We start from the raw sequence: 23,221 nt of genomic DNA, 5'->3' as shown, positions 1-23,221 counted from the left end.
TTTTTTTGTGGCTCGGTGACTAATGATCCCGAGGAAAGGGGGAGTGCGTTTGAAATTCTCCTCGGCGAGCCATTTCCATAATTAAACACTGCTAATTATAGAGCTTCGGTTGACTTTAAACAAACACTGGCTGCTTTTCACGCCTTCAATTAGGAGATCTATGCAAATGGTGTGACATTGGTGCAGATGTCAACCGTCACTGTTTTTTCCAGGAGAGGGAAATCGGTACAATTCCTGACACGACAAACGTCAAATTTCCCAATAACTACGTTTGTCTCGATGTTTTCTTTCACTATAACGATGGTTCTCCATGTTACTGTGAACTGAATTAAGAGCCCACTTGTGCCAAACACTTTGCACGAATATCAGATAATCTCATCGATTCGTATATCGATAAGCATGCATTTGTCAGCATGATTGTGTTGAGCGAAAAATGTTTTCATGTTGAATGAACCATTCAGCAGCGAGACTGCAGTAACGTAAACATACCGACATTATCGTCAAAATGTAAATCACTTGCGTTTTTATGTTCCTCACAATGAGGCCTTGCAAAAATATCAGAATTTAAATATTTGACCTAATTTATGAAGATAAGTTAATCAATGGTGCTGTTTATGAAAGAAGCTAAAAACGCTGATTTATTCATACTGGCATTGTTAGCAAAACAGATTGGCAGAGAACCGACCTGCATTTCTGTATTTCTTACAATGAGGAGTCACCGAAATATCAGATGATTGAATGTGTATAAATTTATGAATATGTATTCATTCTACATCCTGTCTGGAAGAAAAAGCCGAGCAACATCAACACGTTGCGGCAGATAGTCAATTTATCTAGCCTTCGACAGCAAGCCACTAGAAGCCATTATATCAAACAAATTATAGATGAAGATTTGTTATTTGTTCAAGTCATTTCAAGTCATTTGTTAGAACGGGAGCACGACCAGTAATTCACACATCAACAGCGTTTAAATTATTAAAAAGATGGAAAATCATAATTGGCCGTATATCTCACACCGCCATTCTTCTCTGCCCCGGATACTTGACATTCAGTGTGGGTTTGTAATGTAAATGACATTGGAGGGGGTAGGGGGTGGGTGGGATAAAATCTTAACACTGGAAAGTGATTGACTCGTGAATGGATGCGTGGCGTCTACAGGTGGCGGTCAATTATCATTTGAATAATCGAGTATCGGCGCGCTCCACTGCCGAGTGTGACACATTTTTATCTCCATGCATTTCAATGAAGTCTGAAGACCGGTACATAAAAGGTTATCACCTAGGAAACATATTTGCCCAGCCGCAAGTTAAACAGGCGGATGAGATCGGCATAGATATTCAATTTAACCAGTCAACCCTGACCTATAAATATTTTAACAAAAACCCCGGTGAGGATACCCCCCCTCCTCCTCTTTCACGCAATTCTATTTCGGCAACGAGAGATGTGAGGAAGGACGTACGGTTAGAAAGTCAAACCCAATGTAGCTTATCTATTAGGAGGATTGTTTAATGCATCTGCCCCTCGCCCGAGGGATGCGCCTAAGCTTGAAAAAGGGACAGATTTACACTAAAGGGGCCCCCCGAAGTTGAGCTGGACTAATCTATAAGTTGTGAGCTGACAAATCTGGCCTGACACGACGGCGCGTTCGCAAGTAAGGCTCGCGGGATGGGCATTAATCACAGCGAGAGCTCGGGCACACCGGGGACGCCTCAAAGTGAGCTGGAGGTTACACGGGCGAGGATTAATCAATACGGGCCCATCACCGGGGCGCACCGGCAGCACTTAAAGGCCCCCCCCCGTGGTACGCCAGGCATCACGTGCTCCGCTGAGGCGGGACTGGCGCTCGAGTAGTCACAGAGAAACAGTTCAGAAGTAGTTCATGATGGACCGCAATTTACACATAGATGTTGTATAGTATTTACTTTCTCACTTTTGAAGCAATAGTGTTGTCATCCATCCATTTTTTTGTACCACTTTTGTTAATATATAAGCCGCACTGGACTATAAGCCGCAGGTGTTTCAATGTTTAATTTCCATACAAAAAAGATAATATGCACAAATCATACAATATCATAGAATATCCAGAGATAAGCCGCACTGGACTATAAACCGCAGGGTTCATAGTTTCTGCAAAGAGTAGCGGTTTATAGTCTGGAAAATATGGTAATCAGATTGAGCCATGAAAATTGGAAAATTCGTCATTTTGGAATAGCATAAATGCTAATGTGCCAGATCAGCAATTTTATCAAGACCAAAACATAGCTTGATAAAAAGGATTTTCGGCTACCTTACATACTTGTTGATCTGAATTGCTCCAACTAGATTATGCGAGACACAAAACCAGCCCAGCCATCTCTGTACTTTTCCGAACAATTTCTATTGTCTGCTTCCCGCATGGATTAGCTTCATATCTGAGCTCTCAATTCACCGCCATGTTGCGATGACACAGTTGTGAGGCGACAAAGGCCGGTGCCACCCGCTCGTCCTTCGGGGATTCGACTCTTCTACCCACTCACCTCGCTACCCACCACCCTCACGTCCCAACAGCATATCTGTCAACCCCCACGTCCACCCGCAGTCGACGAGGGCCGCCGTAGCAGAAAGCAGACAGTGTAGCAGGAGGTGAAAACTGCAGCTATTTGTCAATGTGGCGCCCGTGTCAAGATGTCATGCCCAGGGACATCACCCCCCGTGAAACTCCTCCCACCCATGTATGTGCAGCTGGCATGTTAGCAGACGAGACAGGCCTTATGGTTGCATGCTGTCAAAAGTGCTCCAGTCTGGCAGTAACTGAGCGTTTCCTCTCCCTTGCTCTTTATCCATCCAGCGATCACCGCTTCTTATCCACTCCACTCACCCGTCATGAGCAATTTTTCTCCCCGCAGAATATTTCTAGGGCTGCTTGTTTTTATGGTTCATCCGCTAAATCAATCTTCTTTATCTGTTTTGCCCTGCAAGAATGGAAATGAGATTTTTGTTTTTTATTGCATTTCCTTGAGTTACCATCATTTTTTGCCTCCTTGTTTTTTATCGTCGTAGCATCTTTCGCTATTCTTGGTCTTTTTCAGTAAAATTAATTGGAAAATTCGAGAAGTGAATGCGGTTGGGGTTCTCTGACAGGAAGTTATAATACTGTTATGTATAATGCTGGAGTATTGATTGATTGAGTATCGATTTTTATATATTATATATTGCGTACTACTTTTGTTACGATAATAATGTCTTCATATCAACATATTTTCCAAACTTGGGAGTAAGCCGGAGAACCCAAAATTCATACAAGCCCAGGGTGAACTAGTGATGGGAAAATTTGCTTCATGAATCAGTTTTCATATTTTTCAACCCAATGTGACGAGATTATAAAACTGATCAAGCAACATACGAAATGTTAAAAACAAAATTTACAGTACATTATTAATGAGCAGCAAATTCATCGCCCCGGTTTATCTTTTAGCTCTTTTTGGACTTTTCACAGTAGAAGTGAAAAAGTGCAGAGTTAGGGTTAGGGTTAGGTTTAGGGTTAGGTTGTGAGATTAGATCACATTTTTTATTCATAGTTGGTTTCATAACCTTGTACGGCATTTCAGAGTAAAAATCTTACTCGGCCATACAAGATTGGCTTCTCTTCTGTGACAACTTTGACAGCTCTGTAATTGCTTGGGTGCTTTGTCTCTTTTTCAAGGGACGACAAGAGGGTGCGCTCCCTGCCTATCAGTCCCTGTTCTGTCCATTTTTATTCTCCAATTTTACCTCTACACCCCAGCCCGAGTCCATCTGCTACTTTTGTCCCCCCTTCAAAAAAAAAGAAAAACAGTGGAATTCCCAGGCCTAATTAACAACTGCACCCTCACAGACGGCCGAGGGGGTGCACCACCTTGCTTGCCTCAAGAGCCTCTTTTATTAAAAAGGTGAATAAATTAGTAGACTCAGCTTTTCTGAAGTTTCGTATGAAGTGTATTTATTTATTTTTTTGTATGTTTTTCATTACAATTTTACATACAGACTTGTTTCTAATTATTTGTATCAATTATATTTTATATTACATATATATTTTATTTATATTTTACATACTTATTTTTAATTATTTGTATCACTTATATTTTTATTTGAACCTATTATGTGTGTCTGTCTCACATTATGGAAAGAAATAGCACTTGTCTGACAAGGCATTATCTTTTATGAGTATAGATTTTTATATCGTTCTTTTGCTGGATCTCATTACAAAGTGGATGCGTGCCTAATGAAAAGGCAGCCACAAGCATCGGAGTGGAATTGGAGGGTGGGTTGTGTGTTCTTTAGTGCCACCATGCCGTGCCTCAGCCAGACATCCTGGACAGATCTGCGGCCGGGCCTCACGCCGATCTGCTCCGCAAGCTCACATCAAAGTTGTGGTGCTGGCATGTCCGACTCAGCGCTCTCTCAAAGGCATCTGCTGAGCACGTGGATGGTGGTCGGCTGGGAGGCAGCTGAAAGATTCATGGGGCTGGATGTGACATTAGCTAACTGCTTGATTGATGACCCTCATGAGTCACCATTGGAGACCAGCTTAAATGTTGCAGTGTGGTTTGATGGCGCCATAGATAGACTCTGATACAATATGCTTTCAGACCAAGGATAGCCACCCAAGGTAAAAAAAAAAACTCTAAACATATCCATCTGACTCCAGCCATCCTTCCATTTTTCTATTGGGTTTGTCCTCATTAGGGTCAGGGAACTGGAACGTATCGTTTAGGATGGGAGACGGACAAACCACGGACTGGTTGCCAGTCAGTTGCAGGGCATTGTACATATTCACAGCTGTGGACAATTTACAGCCTTCAACCTTGCTTTGACCTCATCCAAACACCCGAGTAGCATTTTTGACTGTCTCAGAGTGCCATAAATTTTGCAGTCATCTGCATAGCAATAGAAATACACATTGTATTTATGTAGGACATCTCACAGCGATGAAATATACAATGAAAAGTAAAGTACCAAGAATTGACCCCTGGGGTACTCCACAAAAAAGGAAAAAATAGCCACTCTGTATAGTTTTCTTCTGCTACAGTATATTGATCAGTGATCACTGTAGCACAACATTTTAGAAATAATATTCTCATACTACCAAATGAGCAACCTCCCTTTGCTGATTGTCATTTGGTTGTGTTTCCCGACAAGCCAGATTTGAGGAACAGCCTGCATCATTCACTCCTGACATACTTTGCCGGTTGATGGGGGCTCCTGTGGGCCCTCGCAAGGGGGACCATCAAGCCCCTGTCATGAGTGGAGGGTTGGTGGGGACACAGACAGCACAGGCGGTGACCAGGGCGGGTGGTTGGTGCTGGGCATCTGTGACTGGCACTGGCATAAGAGCACTTTTCATTTCATTTCCCTAAACACACAGCGCGATGGGCAGCCATACAAGCCGAGGCACCACAACACATGTTAGGAAATATTTTCTGTGTGATCTGAGCTGAGTTGATACTCTCGTGACACTTTGGACAGCGACAACATGGAAGCTGCTGAGAATTCTCGAGAGACTTTTGCAAATTCTGTAGACACTGATAATCAATTTCCAGCTACCGAGAAAGCTATTTCATACAAAAGACAAAATATATTAATGTGCGATATATTCCTTCAAATTTTATTACCCCATTTGTTTTATTCTCATTTTAATTTTGCATTTATGCCACTCAAATTCAATCTGATTTGAATTTAAATTGTTTTACATTTAAAATTTTAAAAGTATAGTAGTGTAATATAAAATGTTTGCATCATTAAATTAATACTATTTAAAATCACTTGATTTATTTCACTTTCATTTTCTGATTGTTATGCAAAAAAAAAAAAAACACATCCGTGAATTGCAATTCCAGTGTCAACACTGGATAGAACAAGAACACGCTAGCTATCATTTCATCCTCTATGAAACAGTATGTGAACACACAACTTTGAAAAAAAGGATTGTCTGGTGGAATACATCGCAGTCTCCAACCATGCATTCCGACTTAAATGTATAGAATACATTTAGTTGTACCTAATGATAAAAAATGCAAGACATTGCTCCCGAGCTAGCTAACATGGCGTGCATACGTGTTAACATGCATTAAAATCCGTAAAACACGCGTCTCCCTTTCTTCCCTTAATGGTCGACCATTAAACATTCATTAAACATTCATTAAACATTCACTGGTAATGACAAAACCTGCACCAAGTTTAATTGGCAAAAACATCAATAAATGAATGCTTCGAACAATATAATTGATATTAAAACTTAAGGTAGACGATGCTTTGTCTATTCTGATCCACTATTTGGCCAACTACAATAATTTACGTGCCTAACTTTTGTTTTGAACAAGCTTTTCTGTTAGCTGTGGTATTTCAAAGACATAGTATGTCATGGGTTGAATAAACTGAGAGCCTAAAATAACACGATTGGTACCGATACAAGTCAGAAGTTTTCCGAGACCATCACATCCATGAAGGCTAATATATGGAGACAGGCTGCAAAACACACACACATATACACAAATACACGGACAGCTTGACACAACTCTCCAAACACCGCACCGCACTGAGTAGTGAAACCTTAACCTCTGTTCAGAACAAAGTGATGGCGACGCAGGACCAGTTAAGAGGGAATCAAAGGGGAGGGGGCTGCGATTTAGCAATTCAAGGGGATCAAATGCTCGCCTCACGAGGACGCCGCGTCGGGTGGAATGAAAGCGAGCTCTGTGGCGGCGCTTAAGTCAGGCGAGACACCCGCTGAGAGGGAGCAGTCAGGCCTGGAGGAGCCTTCACACTGTCAGGGGTCAACCCCCCCAAAGCCCACCTCCCTCCTGCTTTCCCCCACCTTGCAATTTCTCAGCAGGTACAGCAGCCAGGTAACCCAACACGGATGGGAGGGATCACTCGCTGCAGACAGAGCGGCGGAGGAGGCAGGGGCACTTTTTTTTGTCATTACCGTGATGGCATAGTTACTTATTTTGATGTTTAATATATATATCTTGAGTATTAATATATGTAATATGCATTTTATATATTTGTTTTATATCTTCATTTTAGTAGTTTGTTATTACTTGGACATGCACCAAGTTGAACCTGGTGAAAAAATGACAAAAAATTGTTTAGATATTAATTTATATATTTAAAGTTCATTCTTTAAACAAAAAAAAGTAATCTTTTTTTCATTCAGTAATATTTTTATTATGTTTGCATTTAAACTCAGCCAAGATGGAAAACAGACGCAGGTGACAACAATGCAAAAAGTATCCCGCCTTTTACAAGGTTGAGCGGAACAAATCCAATTTATTGCGACGTACTAAATTAGGCCAAATAGGATATTGTTCATAATTGCAAGCTAAAAGCTTCCCCGCAGAGTACAGCAACAATGGCTTTAATTCCATTTTTTTTCCCTGCTAACCTCAAAGTAAAACCACACAAGGAAAAATTTGGCATTGCAACCTACGGCGATTTTGGGTGCCAGTTTTTGTCTTTACGTGCCAAGACAAATCATATTAACGTGTAACCAAAGAATACATTTGGCCTCAAAGCGACTGACTGGTGCCAGTAAACTTCATTAAAGAGAAAATGCTTTTAAGGGACCTCTCCTTAATGAGTGGTAATTATAAATAAGCTCCTTCGTGGAAGCCCCCCCCATCATGGGTGGGCTTGCCAACCTGAAAGAAGGGTCGGCTCCGATGACAACTTTGTCGCTATAGCTTGCAAAATGGACAAAGGGCCATTTGTCAACATGCTTAAGCAATAAAAAGCTAGAACTGTGGTGCTGATGGACGGAGAAAAAAAAGTGACTGGATCAAATTTAAAAAGCATCAAAAAGGGGAGCGCTTGAACTCTTGTGAACACGTAAGACGAGACGATTACAACTACAATACTATTTAATGATAGCAAATACCAAAACGGCATCGAAGCAGGACACAAGGTTGAGCTTTGACAATTTATAACTGGCGGAACAATAAATTCACTGCTAGTTCGACAATTTTTCCTTTATCGTGTTCAAGTTGCTGAGAGAGATAACAAACATATGGAAACAACTCAAGAGGTTGCAAGTTGTCTTTAGTACACAAACAGGAAGTCATCTGAGACTGACAGTGACAGGAAGTTGATCCCTTCGCCTCTCAAAAGGCGTTGGCGCCTCCTGACATCTTCCCTTCATTGAAGATGCCAAAGCAAGCGCATTTAAAGACCACAGTGACACGTGAGCACCCCAAAAGATGCTAAGTAGCACGCGCCAAATGATTGTTTGAGGTTCATCTCGCCTCGGAAGAGATGCTAAAACGACGCTACGGGGGGAGAACGACGAGCTGACAGGAAGTTCAGAAGACGGCGATGATACGCGCTGATACGACAGCTCGCACCTGTGATACCTGCTTAGACAAACCCTCTGACGACTAGCTAAGCGCGCAACAACACGGATTTGTTTGACTTTCTCCGAGTCTCCCAGCCTCTCTTGTTGATGCTAAGCTACAATGTTTACACGAGCCCCTCCGGGCTATTTTCACTTTCCAGCAACCAAAATAGCAGTCAACCCACCCCCCCAAAAGACAAATGTGCATTGATGAGGATAAAAGGAGAAAGGGACAAGACAAGCTTGGGGGATTAGCGGCCCTAAAACTCAAGTGAAGCACTCTCTCCCGTCTGTCTTGACGAGGGGGTGTGTTTTTTTTTCGAGGAGGTAAAGCCTAAGAACAACGCTTGGTGAGGATTAGGAGGCGCGTGGCCTTGTTTGCTTCCAATCAAGTCGGATTACAATAAAATAAGCGGCTTCGACACATTGTGAGGTTAATTGTGCTCTATTGACCCGTACCCCAAAGTCCATTCAAAATAGTGTTATGACCAAAATATGCAAATGTTTTACATCGGCATCATGTATCAAATCTCAAAACTTAATTCACTTGTCATTGTGTGGGGACTGTACTGACCAAAGGTCCAAGGTGGTCCACGAGAATCTTAAAAGCGGGCCTAAATATTTTTCGAGCCGGGTATATGGACTCTACTTTGAGGCTCACATGAGAGCTCCTTAAAAGGTCTGGCTGTATTGTGGAATTCAAAGGTGAATGAGGTGCATCAAGAGACATCTGCAGACCCTTCAGAAATCCACAAGCCCGTCTTCTTCTACTTATTCCCTTTTCCTCTTTCTGCCTCAACAAAGAATAAAGGGAAAATTCAATAATGCCTTTGAGAGGAAGGATTACCTGAGGAGACACAATCCCCTCCTCCTCTTCCTCTGTCTCCCAGCATCCCTCTTCTAGCTCCTTGCACTTCCAAGCTTGGCTAAAGACAAACATCAAAACTCCTCTTTGAAGCCACGACAGGCAATTAACCTCCCCGGAGTCCGACGGTACAGATTGCTTGGGATGTGTGACACATTTCAAAAGGGTGGGGTCAAATCCAGCTTGTTTGTTTGTTCCTTTTTATTTATTGTTGATTTCTTTAATGAAGTGGCAGATTGGAGACAGCCCATTTCTGTCAGTGCGGGAGAAGTAAAGTAGGCTAATTCTCAAGAGGAAGGTCCTCGCTTCACCGGAGGAAGTATTCCTGAGCATTTGCGATGAACAACGCGGCAGACAAAAGGAGCCCGACATCTCACCAATGTTAATGAAGTTGTGGGCGCAGCCATGCAGTGACAACGTTGATTATAATTTCAGTTAAAAAAAAAGAGGGGTGGGGGGGTTGGTTATATAAATATATAAATACCAAATGTCTCTGTTAAGTGGACTACGTACCAAAAGTATTTTCTCTTACTTCATAACACCCTGGATTGGTCACCAGCCAATGATGGGATACGTATAAATGACCAGTCGTACATAAAATTAAAAAACTAATTTAGAGACAAACTACAAATATGAAAATCTTTCCGTGTTGATGAAAATAACCAAACACCAGGTGGGCAACAATAGAAAATAAAACAAAAAAAATTACCCGAGGCTGATTTGAGACAGATTTGTAAAGAATTGCCTTTTTAGCGCCCCCTCTCGGCTGTTCTTGGCAATGTCGGATGTCACACAAAAATAAACTGGTCCAATTGCATGAAAGCTTTGCGCTCATTTTCAATTTTAATGAGTTTGCCATTACTTCTCTTGTCTTTTCTCCTCCGACAAAATGCACGTGTGTTTTCGAAAAACGTCTCACGCACTTTCGTCAAGCTCGGGGAAGACCGCGCCGGATCGCCTCGGGCCACAACCGACGCACCCCCAACCCACCCTGCCTTGTTACCCTTCCGTATGCACTCCTCTAAATATGAGGACAAGTGCTTCCTGCCATGGTGCGGCCTTCCCCAGGTAGTGAGGCGATGAGGAGACAGCTGTTCTCTTCTTCAAAGAGGGGCGGCTATAAAAAAAAAAACTAAAAAAAAAAAAAAAAACTAGATAAATCATTCAGCTTTTGATCCACTATGCCACAGAGCTGCGATCACAAATCCCTTTTTTCCGGGCTCCTTTTGTTTCCCAAAAGTGAGAGCGAGTCGGGCTGTGACAGTAAATCCGACTTCCTCTGCAGGATTTGTTTATGCGGCTCCATCACTTGAAGTCGTCAAATAGGAAATGACGGCTGTCATGCTCCCTTTTAGGCAAGTTTAGCGGTGAAAGTGGCTCACTAAAGTCAGGGAATAAGATTATTATTGACTGAATTGGTGCGAGTGCTTTATTGTTTATCGCGCATGTTTGTTTAATCAGCAAACAAAACATACATTTTTGTAATCAAAGTTGATTATTTATTATTTACGATATATTATATTCTTTATGTATTATTTATATTATTATTTATTAGTACGTATGTATGTCATATTCACTGCATGTATTTTTCACGAAGGTTTTGGTGTTTGAACTTTAGGAAATTTTGTATGCCAAAACAATGATGTTGGACATTTTAGCTTTTTCTAAGGTTTTCTGGGGGGGGGGGGGGGGGGGGGTAGAATTATGAATTATTGCTAGGCGTATAAAAGATAAATGTCACGCTCTTTCCTGTTGAAGAATCCATAAGTTCAGTGTGATTAATAGTCAAAAGCGACAAAGTGACAGCTTTCTTTGTTAGCGTGTAATTAATTTATTCATTCAGCACTTCTTGTCTCATACAGAACAAAACAATAAAATTAGAAATTTGGCTAATACATAACTTGGAGATTCTTTTTTTCAGACTGCAATAATTGAAAAGCCAATAATTCAATGATTCCGGGTGCAGTCTGGCATTAATAATCTTTTTATTATTTAGTTCTTCGTTCCCAGCACAACAATAGCGCGGCGTATAATAAGATCAAAGCGAGCGAGCTAATAATGGGCGAGCTGAGGAGGAGCAGAGAAGGAGGCTTTTACACTATGTCAGTCAAATGCTTTGAAATGGCGTCTAATTCCAACTCGCTCTGTTTTTCCTTCACATCAATGGCGCCCGGTGCCCCCGCCGACAGCACAAAACTGTCTATTCTGTTCATGTTGAATTGTTTCATGATTACGTCCTCGACCACTTTTAGTAGTACTCGTCGTACATTCTCACTACACCGTTTCATTTCTAAAGATGATTCGCTTTAAGTATATTTAAAATATCTTTACTTTTCCATTTGTTTTAATTGATATTCACATCAAGGGAGGGAATTTGGGGAAGAAGGTCAAACACGTATCCCGGTTGTGTTGTTTGGTCGATCCCAGCAATGGGATATATTGGATAAAAAAAAATTTTGGGGTATGTTTCAGCAAAATATAAAGAGCTGAACTGACTAGAAAAAATGTTACTAGTAGAGTTTTTGTGAGAAAATCCCAACGTTAGCATAGTCCATAACAAAGCAAGTCCGCTAGCTAGCATATGTCTTGGTTGTCTTCCACTGTGCATTTTCTGATTGGGCTATATTAGATAAAACCTGTTTTTGTATGTTTCAGGAACATATAAGGAGTTGAGGTGACTAGAAAATATGTTACTAGTATAGATTTTGTCTGAAAATCCAAACATTAGCATAGTCCATAACAAAGCAAGTCCGCTAGCTAGCATATGTCGTGGTTGTCTTCCACCTTGCATTTTTTGATTTACTCGTTTTCCTAACAAGGCCGGAAGGGAGAAAGTGGAGTCGTGATCTCGGGTCCCAGGAGGCAATCTGAGAAGCAGAAGCTCTGGCCACTCGCCAGCACTAACTGTACTGTCGCTCCACTTCCCGCTGAGACAACATCCATCTCTCTCATCAAGGCCGACACTGCGTTTATTCCCACATTCATTTGTCATGTCCCCAATCAGCCGGATGAATGAAAACGCCACGGCCATGATGGATGAAGGTTCTAATTAAGATGAAAACAAAAGCTCCGCTCGTCTGTTTAGCCAACATAAGAGGTGTTGTAGTTACTGTCACTCAGATGCAGGTCAGGTGACAGGATGTCGAGAAGGGTGTGTGTTTTTTTTTCTTTTTTTTGGGGGGGTGATGATGCTTTTGTTTGTTTAAAACAAAGAGTGTATGGCACAGAATTGTATCTGAAGGAAGTCCCCTCGGATCTGAGTTATTCAAAGGCATGCAAATGACACAACCATGTGCTGCTTTACAAGGGGGTTGTGTTCATTTTGGATCTGCTTAATTGCTTCATTTCTAAAATAACTCAACGCTTGTTTACTGGCTCGAGCGAACGGGAACACGGAAGCTGCATTGCATTTGATGCTTCTGTTTGATTTCCTTTATTGTTTCGGTATTATTCCACTAGCTGCCACTCACACGGAATGCTGTTTAGCATTTAAATTGTAGGGATGTTTTTTTTTTCTCAAGAATTCGTAAATTAGGAGTTTTGGGGCCATACCGACAAGAAGAAAAAAAAAACTGTTTTTCCAGATACCAATGTAAAGTGTGTGCGTTTGTGTGTGTGTGTGTATCTGAGAAGGTGTTGACAAGAATGTAGGAAAAAGCAAACGCATTGAGTGGAGGAGACGCTGGTGGAAGTTAATCATCTTGGTCAGATGCAGAAAAGCCATATTGAATTACAGACACACACACACACACACACACACACACACACATACGCACAAAGCATCAGTGGAAGTGAGCCATGCGTGACACGCCTGTAGTCCCTTTTAAACATGCAGCAATGCCAGCAGGACTTTCAGCGCTTTTTTTTTCAATCATTGAAAGGAATCAATTATTGTCGATGCAACAGAAGCAGCCAAGCGTGTAACACACGACATATCAGCGCATTGCACTTTGCAGACTCGAAAGCGGCCATCTTTTGTCACACCGAGTTGCATCAGCAGACATTATTCACAGTTAATACACGCCCCATACATCCGTTCATCCACACCGGATACATCAGCAAAAGCTTCATTGTTAAATCAGTGTATCATATTTACTCGCAGGAAGTAAAAAATGAGAAATGGCAGTTATTTTCAGCTTTGCTTCAATCAGAAAGATAACCCACAAATGCCAATTTCATAATCAGCAACAGAGTAATGTAAGCATGACCAATGATACAAGATCAAATAAATTAAATTGTCTAAAGAAAAGGTTTTCATGCATGGACCTAAACTGTGAAAGCCAAATACAAAAAAAAATCCAACTGAAGCTCAACAGTCCAGATGGGACTGTGAACATTTGTTCCCCTCAGTTGCCGTCCTAATGTAAGCCCTTCAAAATAACCCCAATATTGCCTAAATATTCTTATTATGTACATCGCATAACCTCCTCTGCTTCTAATCATCCCCCAGAGCCGCGCTTGAGCTTCATATCGGCGGGGACACGCGTAATCCCGTGTTCGCCTGAATAACACATCGTGAAAAAGAACACAAAAATATAAAAACATCATCCCGAGTCCCAGAGTGGCAAATCTCTTTTTTCGTGTTCTCCCTGAGTGGACAAGCCTTGTTATTTATTTGGGAACACGGATCAGAGTGCCGACTAAGGACTTCCTAAGGACAGAACCGCTGTTTTCACATCATATCCGGTGTATACAAGCTGTAAAGCAACGTTGCTAGAACCCGAGGCCTTTGTTAACACTTGTTTATTGGGCCTTCTCTCCACCAGACACACTTGCAAATATTGATCGCTACACGTTTTTGGACATTGTCCTTGTAGCCAAAACATCAACCTGGAAAGAGAAAGATTGACGGTTGTCACTGCTTATTTGGGATAGCAACCACAGAGTAGCCCATGAACACGGTCACATTCTTTTTTTTTTCAAATTATTCAATTGTTACTAAAAGATGGGAAAACAATGGAGTGGTCACATGATATATGTTGTATTAGGGGAAAAACAACCTTACTTGACAAGGACAATGCACATTAATGAACACGTGTTAGCTATGAGCTAAATGAGCTAAACCACAAAAGATACGTCTCGATAGCTTATAAAACAACTGTTTACTTATAAACAAAATATGGAGTTTATGAAAGCCGTTCTTGTTTTAAGAGCTGCTTTGCTGCTTGGCCGTCTATTATTGAGCTCACCTCATCTGTCAACCCAAACAATGAACAGACCATACAAAATGGATGACTATATAAAAGTGCGTATGAGCAAAATGGTTTAGTCTCAATGTAGGGGGGGTGGCAGCCATGATGGATACGACACCGTGTGCCAGATTTATCTTAGGAATGGAGTAATTAATACCCGACTGGAGCTCTGCACTCATACTGATAGGAAAAGAGGATAAGCAGAGGGAAAGGTATGGTGACTAGAAGGTATGCTTGCTTTAGTCAAGGTTATGTTACAAGTATGGCGAGTGATGCTATGTAATGGCGTCCCCTATTGCAAGGTGACCCCAACAACAGCTAATGGTGACTAATACACCCCATGCGCAGATATGTAAGAATGCCGGTGATCAATGCGCCGCATTACTTCCTTCTTTCTTTGTCCCCTGACATCAGTTTGGAATAATGTAGATTTTAAATTCGACAAAGAGAAAGGGCATAAAAACTCAGTTTCAATAGAGCGACTTTCCATTACGTGTTCAAACTGCTTTTTCCACGCAGCACCACCTTCATAATCGGATGTTCCTTTTTTCTTTTTTTTTACTTCTGACCTCACTTCATGCATTTTTTTTTTTTTTTTTTGCAAAAAGCGTGGGTGTTATTTAGAGGTTTCAGTCATTTTGGTGCCATCCCTTCACACGCCACTACCCTTCAGCCCGCAAAGCACACCTCCTGAGTTTATTGTGACACAACAGGCTGCGTTCAATTCCATGCCTTCTCGTAACATATACAATGACATGCACCAGTGATATGTAGAATTTTTTATTCATTCATTCAGCATTTTTCCAAAACTACGGAAACAATAATCACAATAAATTTGAGTACATTTAGTGCATAACCAGCATTAGAATAAAAGCAAGACATTAAAAGGGTCATGAGAACTCTTAATAGTCCACATTAGCTGAAATGTGTTGGCACACTGTGCTACTTTGTTATAATTGCAGTCATTAGGCTGTTTTTTTTTCCTTTAATAATAGGCTACAATCCCCAAGGTCCCAAGGTTTAGCATAATAATGTTGTTTTCCGAAGGCTGTGCTGCTCAGACACTCTGATAGCAAAATTTCAGGTACCAGTGTGATGAATAGCAAAAGAAGATCCTATTCATCCGTCTTCCTGCGGTTTCGTGCGGCGATGGCGCACCGTCGAGGTCTTTGATCAACCAGGCGGAGACAATTCAACCTGCAGCCCCTCAACGCCTTGCGGCACGCCGGCTTTACCTGCTGCTAAGTCAGGTATCACAGCCGGGGACCTTAAAGAGGCTTTAACCTTCCCGCCTCGTCGGGCTGACATTGATTCACGCCGGAGTCGCGGCGTGGATTTGAGACCCTGACGTAGGAACCCCCTTTCATGTCGGGCTGTTTATGAGAATATGAAAACGGCGTTCTCGACCCGGGGCTTGGGGCCTGATCTCCTATAGCGCTCAACCGCCCCCACCGCCAAGACAGACCCGACCCCTCGACGAATCTCATGTAGCACACTTAATACCCGTAAGAACATGGCGCGCGACGCTCCTCATCTTTGGTAACAGAAAGGAATTTGAGAGCAGATTAATATTATGAACAGTAATATTCCCCCTGTGGCATCTGCATGTGCGGCGGATTACAGGGCTCCGCCGCGATTACCGGCAGGGGGAAGAAGGGTTACAAGTCCAAAAAAACTTTTCATCTTCACCCTTGGCACAAGAGCGCACGCATGCAAAGACATATAACAGTATTAGCTAGCAATAGCATGCGCGCTTGCTGGCTTTATTAATATGCTCCGTATTTTTAGATGTACAGTACTTTTCACCTTTTGTGGTTTTCTTTATGTCGTCGTGAAAGTCAATATCCTACATTGCTGCGTATATTAGTGCACATATGACAAAACACTTGAAGGATGCGGGACTTACTTTTATATACTTCACCTGCTAAAATCAATCCAATGAAGGTCAAGATTCATTAAGCATGAAAAGAAAATTACGACGTGCGCTATGTTTTAACTGTTCAATATCTATCAAGCCATGCAGGAGAATTTCCATTTTGTGTGTGGTGGGCTTTGATTGTCACATCACCACACAATATACAACCTTGTATAGCGTACACCGCGACGGTAAATCAAATGCTGTCCTGTAAAAGTGAAGTCAGCGTTAATTACAGAAATAAAAGACTAGCATATTTGTCGCTGTCCTATTGTTAGCATATCACGCTGTCTCGTAAGTCCATCTATTCTCCGTAAGAAGATTCTCTTTGCAATGTAGTTCCTGAATGTTAAAACAGACCAGTGTCTGGACAAATGTTGAGTAAACTATTTCTTGAGCTCAGGTCTGGGTTTCTCGCTCGTGTGTGCTTATGATTAGCCTATCAAAAAAGGAAGCATACATACACCACTAATCTCCCATAGGACTGCATTAGGGACCCCTCAGGGCTCGGTGTCAAGCCCACTCTGGATATTAGTTTTCATCGAGGGGCTAGGGGGACCTGCCAGGGTTTTTGTTGGTTGGGTCGCCTTAAACCTCATTATAACTACTTGCCACCAGGCTGACGCCAAGCCACGCGTGCGAAGCGGGTCGAGGAAATCCCTCTCGGGAGTTGTCTTTTTGACGCGAGACTCTGCAATTTCCTCGGCACCTTTCGTGTGAGGATAACACTCGGCCCACTGTGGGCCATGTGCGAGCAATAAGTCAGGCCTAATGAATGCCAGGCGCTGAGGGCGAGAGAGGGCAAGAGGGGGCCTAAGAGCGGGGCCTCTCGTGTCTGAAATTATCCGCGGGGAAACGCTCTGACACGCTGTTCTGCTGCGTGAAACGAAAAGAAACAACACTGTTTCCATTTAGAGTTAAGTCGGAATCACTGCGCGCCAGAGATCGCACACGTTTGTGACAGATAAGCGGCGGGGCATTTCCCGTCTTTAGCCAACCGTGTTGACTTTGTGGATTCCTGCTCGGTCTGTGGGATTGAACGGAGGAAGGAAGGCAAAGAGGCAATGCTGTGTGCCACCACGCGGAGTCTGAGCTCGTCAGAAGCTCATAAGCCTCCAGTTCAAAGAGCAATCTGATAGGAAAGCTGCCTTGGCAGCGGTTTCCTCCCATGTGGCTGCCAGGAGACGGCTTCTGTCGGACTGCGCCCAGTAGGCATCAATTAGAACGCTGAAGGGTGCCATCCACTCACTTACAACACATGCGGCATTTGGATGGATTGGAAAACAATCGTGCAGGGCTGGACAGTAAAAGTGGAATCTTGGACGCCACAGGCTTTTTGAAAACTCTTTTAGATGTATATATGAGTAGTATATATCTAGAGAGAGAGAGAGAGAGAGAGAGAGAGAGAGAGAGAGAGAGAGAGCGAGATTGGACAGCAGTATTGCCTTCTGTTTGTAGGTTGTGTCCTCAAGTGGTCAACTAAAAGAATTGCAAGGTCCTAATCTTTCTTTTGCTTAAATTGTCAGCATTTGATATCAAAAATAGGAATAAACCTTTATTTTATGTTTTTATAGTTACGTTCTCCACTTTATTTAGCAAAAGTACATATGATATGATCATGCGTGGCTAAAACAAAACAAAAACAAACAATGAAAATGTGTTTTAGGTGTTATTTGTCGTGGTGTTTTTGAATACTAAGTAAATATGTAATGTCACTTACATATTTGATATAAGACAGCCACAATCATTTTATGATGGTTTTTCTTTGTTTCCCCAAAACAAATTGATCAAAACCTAAACTTAATAAATTATTTTAAATCATGTTTTATGTGACAGCCAATCAGTATTCCAAAATGTGAGGGATACATACATTGTCATTTCCCCTCCTCCCAATAGACCACATTATAATGCATGAATCACAGCTGCTTTGGCATTGACAGGATTAGCATTTAGGACACATGATAGAAAAACCATCTGTTACAGCTCTAAACCCTTTCAAATCCCCTGATCTGCCATTGACAAGTTTTGGATCTGCAATGAGATATAGAGATTTGAAACAAAAGCATTTGAAAAAAAAAAATCAACAAATAAATATTTCTCATGTTATATTATTGGGATTTACAAGGAGAAAAGCATTGCGTGCCTCTATTCGGGAGGACATAGAGACAATTAATACAAGATCAGGGAATGGAGTAGGAATGGAGAATGTGGCAGAAATCAATACTTTATTCTATTTGCATGGCTTTGATGGTGCACATGAAGAGCCACAGATTAAGATTACTACTGACGCGTTGATCGTTAACACTCGTTCATGAGCCGCCAGCACTCCCGCTTGTCTAACGCCTTAGGAAAGACAAGTGTTTTACATTGGCCTGGTTAGAAGGGCAGGTTCAAAGAGCGTGTTAGCAACAGGATGAACAACATGCATGGTCATGCAAAAGTCAAAAAGTAGAAAGAAAGAAGAAAGGAAGCACACAACATGTGCGTCCCATTTGGCGTTCCTCAGGGTTCAATGCCCAGCCCATGAGATGTTTTTGTTATAGATTTCAATAAATACCTGAGAACCTGCTGTTCTCAAACATTACTAAAGATAGTCATAAATAATTGCTGGTTGTATCAGAACAAGACATATGAAAAAGGACATAAAACAGTCAGGGTTAAGAAGAATGTTGTACTGTACTCACTCCGAAGCGTCTAGTATTTTACCAGCTAGACAGCGAGCCAACGATGCCCCAAATAATCAGACTTTGTTGTCTTTAATGCTGATTTATTGAGGAATGGCCTCAAACCATTGCCCTCTTAAGACCATCGTAAAACTGAAATACAATAAGAAACACTGCGTTAGACAATCGTTAGCTTGTAGCATGTTAGCTAACGTAACTTCGATATGTAAATAAAATTAACATACAATCGTTTACACAAGTTCTAATAGAAAAAAAACAAGTTCACAAGACTTACGGACAAATCGTTTTGAAGAACATCAACGTCGTGCATCCACCGGAAGTAGAACTGACGCCGTTAACAGATCTAGTACTGTGAGCGTCCACAGGAGGGCGGAGTTAACTAGTAAACAGAAAATGATGACGTTGCAATACAAAACCTCCAAAGGGCAGATAATTGTTTTACTCTGTTTATGTAATTACATATTTTGTCCAGCAAGGGCTTTCAGCTTGGTTATTGTGGGGGAGAGGGCTCAGTTCAGTAAGTGTAGAGCTGCAGAGACACACAGATTGTTAACTAAGTCTTACTCTGTCGGTATGTCTGGGTTATTATTTTTTTTTTTTTTTGTAATGATTAAAGCAGTTGTGTCAAAGAATGAACAGACTCAAATGGATTAAGTGGATAATTTATAGTAACTGCACGTAAGACGTAACTCGCAGTAAATTGCATTAAGCTTAGTAACGTTTCTCCTGACTAACGCATTGGAATTGAAATTTTGGAGGCAAGAATTTAAATGTACAATAAAAATATTAGTACCATCATTACAAGGGGCACTGTAGGCCTATGTAGTGTTGTGCAGTGGAGCTAACTAAGTCTAGCAAGTTGAAAGGCTTTAATATTTCATCATAAAGCCTGATAAGGACACAACTACAGAGGAACCTACAGAAGAAGGTATGGAAGCTGTTGGATTACAAATTAATTTTTAAAAAATGTGGAAGATGTCATTGTTTGTTAAAGGGCTGTTGCAACAAATGAAGTCAAATAGAACGCAACCAAAGCTCAGTAGTGTTGGTTTGAACCAATGGCTAATTTGTTTAGAGACTTCAATGAGTGCCTGGAGATATATGGAAGACTCAAATGAAGTCACTGACAATGTCTTTCTTTCTGATAGCGTATCAGTGGCAACATTGACGAAGCCTTGAACTCACAAGATCTAAGTCAACTTCTGGTCATCCTTTAAACTTGTCAACATCATCTGCTGTATATGCATGCTTGAAAGCGGAATTGGAAATATCTGCGCATCAGAATAGGAAGCAAAGTTTAAAGCAGCCGCACTGAAACAGGAAACTAATCTTAAAGCCGCAGCACTGGAATGGGAAGCCAGAATTGTAGCACCTCAAGCAACTGAAATGGAACAAGAAACAAAGTTTAAAGCCACAGCACTGGAATGGGAAGTTAAGATTGAAGCGGCTAAAGCAGCAGAGATGGAACAGGAGGCTAAGTTTAGAGCTACAGCTCTGGAATGGGAAGCTAAGATTGAAGCAGCTAAAGCAGCAGCACTGGAACAAGAAGCTAAACTTGAAGCAGCAACACTGGAATGGGAGGCTGAGCTTGAAGCAGCTAAAGCAGCAGCACTGGAACAGGAAGCTAAGCTCAAAGCAGCAGTACTGGAAGTGGCAGCATTGGAACGAGAAGCTAAGCTTAAAGCAGAGAAGGAAGCGATTGATATTCAGACTTGTTTAGCTGCTGCTGACACAAGGCTCAAAGAGTTGCATTTTCTCGAGGAATCCAATGATTCACAAAATGACAACGGTGTCGTATCACAAGAGGAGCAGCTAAATATGAAGGATGAACCAGACAATTCTGGAGAAGTTGTTCCACCAATTCCTATTCAAAACAATGAAGCTTAGACTCAGGACATTTCAAGAACTTAACACCCACACGCCGAGTTACATATGAAGTAGGCAGAGGTGTCAAATCCATTTCCACAAAGTAAAAACTCTGCCACAGTTTGACTTTAGCCACACATGCTTTAAATATTGACATTTCTGAAGCTGTTAAGAAAAAATATTCAGTTGATGGAGTGTGAGTAATAGTCCACCATCTTAACTCATTCACTGCCATTGACGTCAAACATCACGTTGTACTGGGCTAGCAGTGAATAAGTTCATGTTTATCACTAATGCACACTTACTGTGAGTTTATTTTTTCTGCTGATGATTAAAGCAGTTTTTTTCAAAGCATCTTCAGAATTCCTTGACAAGCTTCAATTAGAAACCAGGTAATTGGTACCTGTAACTCAAACGTTACGCCATCTTATATTGCCATCGTGTCAAACTCTGACAATCTGTTGAGTGCCCATTCATCGCTGCTCGCAGTTTTAATTTCTATTAATGAAGTTCCTATGGTGTCATTTAATAATGTAGAAGTTTTACTTGCATATGGATGATAAATCATAATAGGCGTGTAATCCTTACCTCACTTCATTTAGTGTAAGAAATAATCATGGGCTTTGTGTAAGGGCAGGATTGATGGAATTTGGGTCAGTGTTGAGCATGTCGGGGGAGCAACCTTTACCCCTGATTCAGTACAAATTGACCCCCTTAGCTACACAAGGCCACATCCTACAATGTTGTTCGCTGTTTTAAACTTGACCTCACACACATAAACCTGCTCCTTACCTCACCCCTACCCTATTACATTAGATTTTGTCTTACACGGAAGAATTACTTTAATCACAATCGAGTTAAATCCTACCATGACCCTTACAGTTGACCTTTATCGTTTGAGGAACCGCATGCCTCATTATAAGAACTGAGTTTTTCCTTTAACATTGTCACCCCATGAGGGATTTATTAAATAATATGGTTTTGAACAAATTAAAAAACTGCCTTGCAATAATTGAAGCTGTGACATCAGGTTAATGTAACGCTGTATTTTCTTAAACCAACATTGGCGGCCACGGATTTTTTTTTATGTACTGGAAGTAAACAAAGGCAGGAAGACATGTATGAATCCACACATGCGCACACGCACAGAGATAATGAAATCAGGTCTCATTGTGCCCCAGATACTGAGGAATATTTCAAATATAATAATAATAATAATATGTTGGATTATGGCTCCATATCAGCTCTTGTGTGTGCAAGGAACGCAAGCCGCCCTTGGTATCAACAGGATCAGTGGATTAATCACAGTGAGACACACACAGATGGTCAGACAGGCAAAATTAGAAAAATATGCAATATGAATACATTTGTCCCACGTAATACCAAGTGTGATTCATCTATCACGAAGATGTAATGGCTTGATGCATTGGTGTACTTAGCATAGAGACAAAGTTAATTTCTTTATAGGCCAAACATTCCCAGTGATATTGCACGCCGCCGTATAAACGATTCTTCTGGGAATATTACGTAAATTAAATGAAAGCCATCTATCTAGTGAGCAAAGCAGCCTTGCGCATTAATTCATTTGTGTGCGGCACTCGGGGAGCGCTTGGCATGTTATATATTGTTTCATGAAGGAATACGGACTGTACGTTTGCATGAGTGCAAAGTCGAGAACAGGGTTTTGCATCAATTTGTGTTGCTTGAATGAGATATTTTATAAAATGTTTTAAACAATATAAAATATGTTGCTGTTTTACTTCTTGGACATTTTTAACTGTCGTACAAAAAAATATTTGACTCTTCAAATACCACCATAATGACCTCTGTTATAATAAAGTAGCTTTGTAGGTTTTATTTTGAACTAGGTTTTATTTTATTTTTATTGTAAATTTTTAGATTGCTTTACATTATACACGGTTTGAACATTGAGCATTGCGCTTACATATTATAAGAAAATACAGAAACTATATGGTACGCTATAATTCAATCAATATATATTGCATGTTAAAAGTAAAATAAATACTGTCCCATTTTCCCATAAAACACATTTAAATCAAAATGAGTTAAAGATGGCTCCCAATTAATTAAAATAATTTAAATACTTTGTAATAATGTGCAGATTTTCATTATTCACCGGCCAGTATGTATTTTGTCCATCCTTTAAAAATATATATATATTCTTCATCCGGTTATTGAATCCTGTGTTCTCAGTTTGAGGCGACACAAAACATGTTGACACAGACAAGCAAATTCCCCCATTTGTCGGATCAACAAGCTTCCTGAGCTGTACCGTTGACCTGCTCAACCCTCGAAGGCATCGCTTTATTCTTCCAGGAAGAGCTGATAGTT

At 41.2% G+C, this 23,221-nt stretch overlaps 2 long non-coding RNA genes across 2 annotated transcripts in view; one reads left to right on the top strand and one right to left on the bottom strand.

Annotated features, from left to right (window-relative positions):
• LOC125966874 (uncharacterized) overlaps positions 1-19,431 on the bottom strand; it is a 109,775-nt gene extending 90,344 nt beyond the window's left edge. Inside the window, exons 1-2 of the long non-coding RNA XR_007480559.2 lie at positions 19,278-19,431; positions 19,004-19,135 (exon numbers count right to left, since the gene is read on the bottom strand). This is a non-coding gene — a long non-coding RNA (uncharacterized lncRNA). The remainder of the gene's footprint in view (positions 1-19,003; positions 19,136-19,277) is intronic.
• LOC125966872 (uncharacterized) lies at positions 19,400-21,220 on the top strand. Its single transcript, XR_007480557.2, has 2 exons — positions 19,400-19,931; positions 20,152-21,220. It is a non-coding gene; the product is annotated as an uncharacterized lncRNA (long non-coding RNA).
• Positions 21,221-23,221: the final 2,001 nt, after the last annotated feature.

This window comes from Syngnathus scovelli, chromosome 4, assembly GCF_024217435.2.
Source record: "Syngnathus scovelli strain Florida chromosome 4, RoL_Ssco_1.2, whole genome shotgun sequence".
Taxonomy (NCBI): domain Eukaryota; kingdom Metazoa; phylum Chordata; class Actinopteri; order Syngnathiformes; family Syngnathidae; genus Syngnathus; species Syngnathus scovelli.
Note: the sequence above shows the minus strand (reverse complement) of the source record. Positions and strands in the feature narration are given on the sequence as shown.